This window comes from Schistocerca piceifrons, chromosome 2 (genome assembly GCF_021461385.2).
Source record: "Schistocerca piceifrons isolate TAMUIC-IGC-003096 chromosome 2, iqSchPice1.1, whole genome shotgun sequence".
In the NCBI taxonomy this organism is placed as follows: domain Eukaryota; kingdom Metazoa; phylum Arthropoda; class Insecta; order Orthoptera; family Acrididae; genus Schistocerca; species Schistocerca piceifrons.
Window position 1 is genome coordinate 134288968 of NC_060139.1, and position 9456 is coordinate 134298423.

Consider the following 9456-nt stretch of genomic DNA (forward strand, 5'->3'; position numbering starts at 1 on the left):
GGTCCACGTTACCTGGTGTTCCTGCAAGATGTGCTGTCACGGTTCTTGAAGATTGTACCAATTGTTGTCTATGAAAGGATGTGGATTCAACCCGATGGTGTACCAGTTCACTTCAGTGGTAATGTCCACAAGCAGCAGAACATCATGTGCTGGCATTGTTGGACTGTGTGAAGAAAACCGTTCCTGGAGATTTATTATGACTGGGAATTTGTAATCAGAAAAATGTTTAAAGAAAAACTGCATGAAGTAAATTAATATCGTGTAAAACCCACGAACCCGTTATACTTCCATAAACTTTAAAAACACACTTTTATATAAGGAGTTTCCAAATACTGTTAAAATCCTGATAATAAAATCCTTTGATAGTGGAAAACAGTAAAACACTCTTAAGCTAATCTGACAAATAAAGACACAGTATACTATAATTTTGCTTACCAGTAACAGTTAAACCCAGATAAATTTGCAACTAAACCTGAATGAATGGTAATATGACATTACGTGACATGTAAACAAAGATCACTTACTTTGACAACTGTCAGATTCCAAGTTCCCTCCAATACGCCAACTTGAACCAATGGCAAATCAGCTACTTCTCTGTAAATGGTCAGTGTAAATAACTTCAATGGCAGATGCCTCTACTTACACGTTTGGCCACATTTTGCAGTGCAACACATAAATTCTCCTGTCTAAATTACTGTATACAGGGTGTTACAAAAAGGTACGGCCAAACTTTCAGGAAACATTCCTCACACACAAAGAAAGAAAATATGATATGTGGACATGTGTCCGGAAACGCTTACTTTCCATGTTAGAGCTCATTTTATTACTTCTCTTCAAATCACATTAATCATGGAATGGAAACACACAGCAACAGAACGTACCAGCATGACTTCAAACACTTTGTTACAGGAAATGTTCAAAATGTCCTCCGTTAGCGAGGATACATGCATCCACCCTCCGTCGCATGGAATTCCTGATGCGCTGATGCAGCCCTGGAGAATGGCATATTGTATCACAGCCGTCCACAATGCGAGCACGGAGAGTCTCTACATTTGGTACCGGGCTTGCGTAGACAAAAGCTTTCAAATGCCCCCATAAATGAAAGTCAAGAGGGTTGAGGTCAGGAGAGCGTGGAGGCCATGGAATTCGTCCGCCTCTACCAATCCATCGGTCACCGAATCTGTTGTTGAGAAGCGTACGAACACTTCGACTGAAATGTGCAGGAACTCCATCGTTCATGAACCACATGCTGCGTTGTACTTGTAAAGGCACATGTTCTAGCAGCACAGGTAGAGTATCCCATATGAAATCATGATAACGTGCTCCATTGAGCGTAGGTGGAAGAAACTAAAATGAGCTCTAACATGGAAATTAATAGTTTCCAGACACATGTCCACATAACATCTTTTCTTTATTTGTGTGTGAGGAATGTTTCCTGAAAGTTTGGCCGTACCTTTTTGTAACACCCTGTATACATATCGAAGCACACCATTGCAAAAGACACATACAACTCATGCAACGACTAGTACAAATACACTGAAAAAACAAAAACAAATAAATGATGGCAATAACTACTGTTAGTGGTGGGGTCAACAATCACTGAAGGCGGACAGTCTTTACAATACACTTTTTTTTATTTACAGAGAGAAACATTAAGAATTAGTCTATTACAAAGCAAAAAAAATTGAACTGTTTACAATTGAGTTCTCGAAGAAAGGAATGGCTTTGCCTTATTTGTTCTGGGTCGGCGCGATGTGGCGATGGCGGTAGTAGTAGTTGAAGTTGCTGATATGAATCCTATAAGTTCATCCAGTCGTGTCCTTGGTATTAAAATATCCTCTTTCCTTACATTCTGTTTCGGCTGGTGGTGGTAATAAGTTATGTAGCATCCATTTGTCGTAGAGTGAAACAAAGTAACTGCTTATGCAACACCTGAAGATCGTATTAGTTCAACTGCAACTTTCACACACGATAGTTTGGCACAGACCACATGACGTGTTTAAATTAACACTCCATTTGCTATACTTTGCCAATTGCGAAGCTAGACAGTCCATCTATTGTTCATTTTCATGCTTCACAATAACACTGTTCCCGCGAAAATAGTCACTTACCTAGCAACACAGTTCACAGTTTCCACATTGGCAGTTAGTGTTTTAGCACACGTCATATATCGTAGTCAAGAAAATGAGCAATATTAAATTCACAGTTTATGTAAAGCAGCTCAATTCTAAACCGACGACAATACTGTCTGTTCAAGAGTGTATTGTTAATGCCACAAGCATCGTTCTGCGAAAACCAACAGCTTTTGCGAAATACAACGTCCGTTTCGAGTATCCATCATAAAGTCAAACTTCAAACCGGTTTAACACAAGAAAGTCCGGTACTACCATCGCGTTAAACACACACCATTATTACACACAGTACTTGCTTTCGTACCGCCATGCTTACGCGCCATCTGCGACTGTACGCGCACTGTTCGACCTGACAACTATCGATACCTCTCTCGCTCCGCAGTTCTTACAAAACTTCTAACTACTGCATTCCGTTTCACAAACTACATTTAATAAAACTATTTGAAAGATCACCAGAAACAAAATCCAATTCTTTACATAAGGAACTCATATAGAAAATAGCACAGAAAACATAGTCATACACACTTCATGTTCTGCACTGCATAACTAAATGAAAAATATTCTACGTCATCAGAAATATATCTATGGAGTACAAGGTAGTAACAGAAAGGGAAAAAAATATATATCTCGTTCTTAGCCATGGCATCACAACTGCAAGGGGATATCTTGTCCCATGGCCAGTACGATCGCCAGATCTCACACCTATGACTCTTTCCTCTGGGTTTACATTAAGACATTGATGTATGAAACATACATACAAATGGACGAAGACCTAGGGTCCTAGCTTTCTGTCTCCTTTTACATAAGACACCAGGGATCTTTGAGAGAGCCCAGCAGAACTTTATGCGCCATTGCCACAAGCACTGAACTGGCTGTGGCCACTTTGAACAATTACTATGAGTTATGTTGTTATGATTTGTATATTGTGTATGTCCACAACACAATAAATATGCATTTCGACCATTGGCTCCCTACCTCAACATAATCGGTTGTGGACCCACCATCAACTGTTTCAGTTAGACCAAAAAGGTCTGAGACCCCTGTGTAGAAGCTTCGTTGCAGTGGTGGTAGCACAGAATTTTCTAAATAAATTCCATCTATAGGCTTCAAATTCATTCTGCATGGAATTCAGGCCAATAGGTGGCAGTACCCAAACTAGAATTCCTTCAGACTTTAGAGGCTGTACACTGACACACTCCGGTACAGTGGATATACAGGCACTGATACACTGCTCCACTTGGTACACAGTAACACTGTTTTTGCCTAGGCAGTCTCCAGACTCAAAATACGCCGCTCTTACATATGGCTGCCAGCAACACAGTCCTTCTGTGGGGATCATAACACCTGAACATTTTAATTATACACTTGTGTCCCATGAAGTTAATTTGAACATGGCCTTACCATATATATTAACTATTGAGACTTTATTACCCATGGTATGAATGTATACTGAGTATCGGATGGATCATACTCATCTGTCATCTTATAATTTACTTAGTCAAGAAGACAAGCAGCAAGTCATTAGTAAATGTGATAATCCCATTTCTATGCTCATCCACATCAAGATAAGTCTCTGTGGGTACCTTCCAGAAAGTAGGTCCGCATATTCACCTCTGTGAACGGCACATAGTAATTTTCTTTTTAATTATAGTTTTACACGTGACTCCTACTACAACTTCATTATTAATATGTGCTGTAGTAGCGGAAGATGAATGGAGTGCATCTGGTATCTACTGCTCTTGTATTCGAGCGGAACTCACCAAAAGCTATAAGATGTCGACGATTCCTGCAATATCTATATATTTTCAATTTGTGATTCTTCAATTTCTCCAGGCGTATTTTATGAAGAAATGAATCTCGTGTGAACAGCCTGGTATGAATGTGCATAGGACACAATATTTCGGCAATCGACCACGTTGCCATCATCAGGTGCGCTGATGTACTGACCAGCGGTGGACCGGCGCGATGTGTATATAGGACAATCCCCCTCCCGCTCCTCCCTCAGGCGCTTCCTATGAGTCGGTGCGGTCCGCGCCCCGCGCGCGGTCCAGGTACAGCGTCCGTTCTCCCGCCGTCTGGGCGCTGCGTCCTAGGTCTTGTCGTTCAGGATGGTCTGCCGGCACCGCTCTCGTTATTCTTCCCTCCTCCCCCGAAGTCGGTACACTCTGGTAAATATCCTTTCTCTTCTTAATCTGGGTGATCGCGGGTTCCCATGCCTTGCTAAGGATGTAACCGCCGTCACGATTTAGTTGTGGCTCCCTTACTCTAATCTCTATGGCTTCTTTGATGACACAGTCCCAGTATTTGGAAGTCTGTGTCAGGACTTCGGTTTGGTCATAATCCATGCTGTGGAGTTCCGACAGGCAATGCTCAGCGATTGCCGACTTACTGGGCCGTTGCAGTCTAGTGTGCCGTTGATGTTCTCGGCATCGGTCCTCAACGGTACGAATGGTCTGACCAATGTATACACTCTCGTATTGACAAGGTATCTGATAAATCCCAGATTTACGTAGACCAAGGTTGTCCTTGACACTACCAAGAAGGCTCTCGGTTTTGCTTGGAGGACGGAAGATGGTTTTCACTTGATGTTTGCGTGAAATGCGTCCAATTTTTCCGCATAACGACCCACAAAACGGAATAATAGCCAAGGCCGCCTCCTCCTGAGGTTCCCCCTCAGTTTCCGCCGGTGCTGCAGGTGTCGGATGTAGAGCCTTCCGAATTTGCCCTGCCTTGTAACCGTTCCTCTGAAACACTGTCTTCAGATGGTCCAATTCTAGTTGGAGACTATATCTGTCGGAGATGGTGCGAGTTGTGTGTACAAAAGTTTTGAGCAAGCCATTCTTTTGTGCCTGGTGGTGGCAGCTATCCGCATGTAGGCACAAATCGGTGTGCATCTTCTTCCCATACACGTTGTGGCCCAAAGTGCCGTCAGCTCGTCTTCTAATCAAAACATCTGGGAAAGGGAGCATCCCATCTGTTTCGATCTGCATGGTGAACTTAATATTCTCGTGTCTGGAGTTGAGGTATGTGAGGAAGTCTGCCAGTTTATCTCTTCCATGTGGCCAGATAACGGAGGTATCATCCACATATCTAAAGAAACAGGTGGGTTTTAGATGTGCTGATTCAAGAGCTTCTTCCTCGAAATGTTCTGTGTACATATTTGCGACAACGGGTGAGAGTGGACTCCCCATGGCTACTCCTTCTGTCTGCTCGTAGTATTCACCGTCAAATAAGAAGTAAGTTGATGTCAGAAAATGCTCAAAAGGTTGGTGGTCTCTTCGTCAAATTTCTGGCTGATGAATTCCAAGGATTCTTGTAACGGAACTTTAGTGAATAGAGATACCACGTAGAAGCTCACTAGTATGTCAGATTCCTTAAGCGCAAGGTTGTTGATGCGTCCCAGGAAATCCACGGAGCTACGGATATGGTGTGTACATCTCCCACCGTAAGGGCTAAGCAGTTGTTTGAGGTGTTGGCGAGAAGGTACGTTGGGGCACCAATTTTGCTGACAATGGGACGTAACGGAATCGATTCCATGTGCACCTTCGGCAGTCCGTAAAGTCTACGAGGAACAGCAGCCCTCGGGCGTAGCTTCTTTGTAGTCTCGTCAGGGAAGTCAGAATCCTTGAGAAGCGCCAGAGTCTTCCTCTCGACCCTCTTGCTTGGGTAGCTCAGTTGGTAGAGCACTTGCCCGCGAAAGGCAAAGGTCCCGAGTTCGAGTCTCGGTCCGGCACACAGTTTTAATCTGCCAGGAAGTTTCAATTCTATCATTTTTTGGGAACATGAAGTCCCTGTATGGCTGGAAATAGTCTCCAAGTAACTGAACATAACTATTTCCAGTCAATAATCGGCTCATTTGGACCAGAGGAACTAGTCCATTCCATGTAAACACAGCCCACAGCGTTATGGAGCCACCATTAGCTCACACAGTGCCTTGTTGACAGATTGGGTTCATGGCATCATAGGGTCAGCATCACACTCAAACACTAAAATCAGCTTTTAGCAACTGAAATCAGGACTCATCTGACCAGCTAAAGGTTTTCCAGATTTCCAGGGTCCAAATGATATGGTCATATATGATGTGGATTATATATGTGGGATCACATACCATGTACATTGGAGACAGATCTCTGCTGTAAAAGGATACCTCTTCAGGTGTTTCCTGAGGCGTCCAAACATTTTCAAGTGATAGGGCTTCACACTTTAGGTCCATTCAAGAATTCCCCAGGAGGTAATAAACATATATTAAGAATAATTGATCATTTTTCGAGGTTTAGATTTATGACAGCAGTTCCGGATAAGCAAAATTCTATGACTGTTACAGCGTTCCTAAATAACTGGATTCTTAAATTTGATGTATCAGAAACCTTACTGATTGATCAGGATGCTAACTTCTTAACTGATTTGAGGAAACACCTATGCTATGTACTACATGTTCGCAAGTTACGGATGGGCCTGTTCTGTCTGTAATCAAACAGATATATGGAACTTGTTCCTTGGACAATATCAAAGATGATGAGTTACTAAGTCAAATGCTAACATGCAGATTGGGCCACATACCTCAGTTATGTGATCAGCACCTACAGTTCTGAACTGCATACTAGTACAGGTATCTCTCATCCCATGTGGTGATCTGTGGAAGAAAAGTGGTGTCTCCCATCGACATACTAAAACCGAAGTTATGATCTCTCATTGAGTCAGTGAAGAAATTTGCAAAAATTTATGGCAAAGAGTTCAATAGGCCAGTACAAAAGAACTGGAAAGGAAGAACATGAGGGACTATTACCAAGTCCTGATCCATGTTTCAGAGTTGGCCAGTGGGTGTTGGTTACCAATTCATACATGCCAAAAGGGTTCAAAATGGTTCAAATGGCTCTGAGCACTATGTGACTTAACATCCGAGGTCATCAGTCCTCTAGAACTTAGAACTACTTAAACCTAACTAACCTAAGGACATCACACACATCCATGCCCGAGGCAGAATTCGAACCTGCGACCGTAGTGGTCGCGTGGTTCCAAACTGAAGCGCCTAGAACCGCTCGGCCACACCAGCCGGCATGCCAAAAGGGAAAAAGCATGAAATTCTTAACGAAATTTAATGGTCCATATCAAGTTTTAGAGATGACACAGTCAGCAATGGTGTCAATATTTTGGGGGGGGGCAATGGGGTCCACACCAATTCCCCCCCCCCCCTCCATTGCTTTCAGGGAAGGAAAAAATGCAGTGCATTATGGTGCTTTACTTTCATGAAAATAATTAAAAAGTAGGTATTATGCAGATATTTGACAGGGTTGGAACTGGACATTCTTAATGGCTAATGAAAACACTCCTTGCCCACAGGTCTTGCCCCTTCCCTCCCTCTACAAACTATCATATGGACGCTCTTGCTCTGCTTACTGTTCTTCAATGCTAGAGGAAAATTGATTCTTGGTCTCTCTGTATGGCAGCTGTATCATTCTTCCAGGAAAATCGAATTAAATCAGGTGTGCTGAGGAAACAAATTAACAAATTACACATTGAAAGTAGTTCTGATTTCCCATTAGACATCACGTCACAGCTTCTGTGCACCAAAGCGAAACGTAGCGCCCCTCCCAAACACACCCTAGCTCACAGAAAACTGGAACACAAACACACCGCAGAAGACATGGCAAACACCAACCAAACATCAATTAATATAAGTTAAGAGATCAATAAATAACAATATAAATGAAGAAGCAGTGGCTCTTTTACTAATACTGAGTGAGTGCATTCAAATAAACGCCCGTATATAAAAGAACTACGTATAAATGACTACCTTTACAGAATACGAGTCTTTACTACTAACAGACTGAGTGCTTTCAAATAAATGCATATATATAAGTAACCCAATTTTTACAACAATATACAAGAGACATCGACGTGACGGCAATCAAAATACACTGAAAATCTCATACAGAGAATACATAAACGTCTGGGTATTGTCCCAAAAGCAAAAATATAACACACACACCGTGCTAATCAGCTTCCTGATAGTAATCCAACCAGCGGATTTTTAAAAGGAAGTAGTAACTCCTGGTCTCCATGCGGTCACACACTTTGCCGGCTGCTCTTACTTCAACAACGCATACATTAGGGCAACCAAGCATCAAGTACACTCGCTGCAACGCAAATGGTTCAATGCCGGCCGGTGTGGCCGTGCGGTTAAAGGCGCTTCAGTCTGGAACCGCGTGACCCTACGGTCGCAGGTTCGAATCCTGCCTCGGGCATGGATGTGTGTGATGTCCTTAGGTTAGTTAGGTTTAAGTAGTTTTAAGTTCTAGTGGACTGATGACCACAGATGTTAAGTCCCATAGTGCTCAGAGCCATTTGAACCATTTGAAATGGTTCAACGAAGTGAAGGCGCCAAAATCACTTACACCTTCGATGGAGAGCGTTGTTCGAGTTGGTCTCCAGGGATGATCTCTCCGAGAAAACAGGCACCAAGGCAACCCGACGAACAGCGCCCGGACATGACATCAGGCAGCTCCACCACAAACTCACGACCGTCTTACAAGGTAGACCCAGCGTGCCACTGCTGGCCTAGCGTGCGTGTTTTCCTCTTTCGTCCACGCAAGCCCGTCCTTGCGTCCCGTAGCGAGTCCAACTACCCCTGCCGCGAGCGCGAAACACCCGCGAGATCACAACAGGGGCAAAGATTCTAGTACAGCCGCGTAATCGATAGTGTTTTGCCAAAGAGCTGGTGTGCCAGAAAAAGGCGCAGCACGGCTCAGTGGTGATTCACGTCTCCCGCCAGATGGAAAATCGCCGCTTCATTGAATATTAACGTATCGACAAAGTCATCAACATCTTCCACAGCTTGCTCGACTCGGCTACAAAACTCCAATGGCGGGCGTGTTGGAACAGCTGCAAACTGTAGGGTTTGAAAAGCAAACGCTGCCGAAGACATTTAACACTGTTTTCTACAGAATGCTCAGTTCTCAGCTTGCAAGAAAGGTCAGTTTCTGTGGGTTGGACATAAAGCCCTGTCCCACGGGCTCCACGATTTTCTCTGAGACGTGTGGTCACTCTGCGCTTTTTCCTTTAAGGAAGAACCAGTATCATAGAACTTGCGAAACCATCGCAAAATGCTCTGGTGACCAGCTGCAACTTTTCCGTTTCTGCATACGAATGCTCGTTAAACGCTCGTAACTGATGAACACTTAGAGTATTCTAACACAAAAAGTATTTTTCCCCTGCAGTGCCGCCATCTAATAGAGTGCCATCACAAGCCTGCCGTCTAGCGCACACGCATGCCACGAGGAGAGCTTTTTAAACTTGCGAATGTATCTATCTTTTCATCCATCAC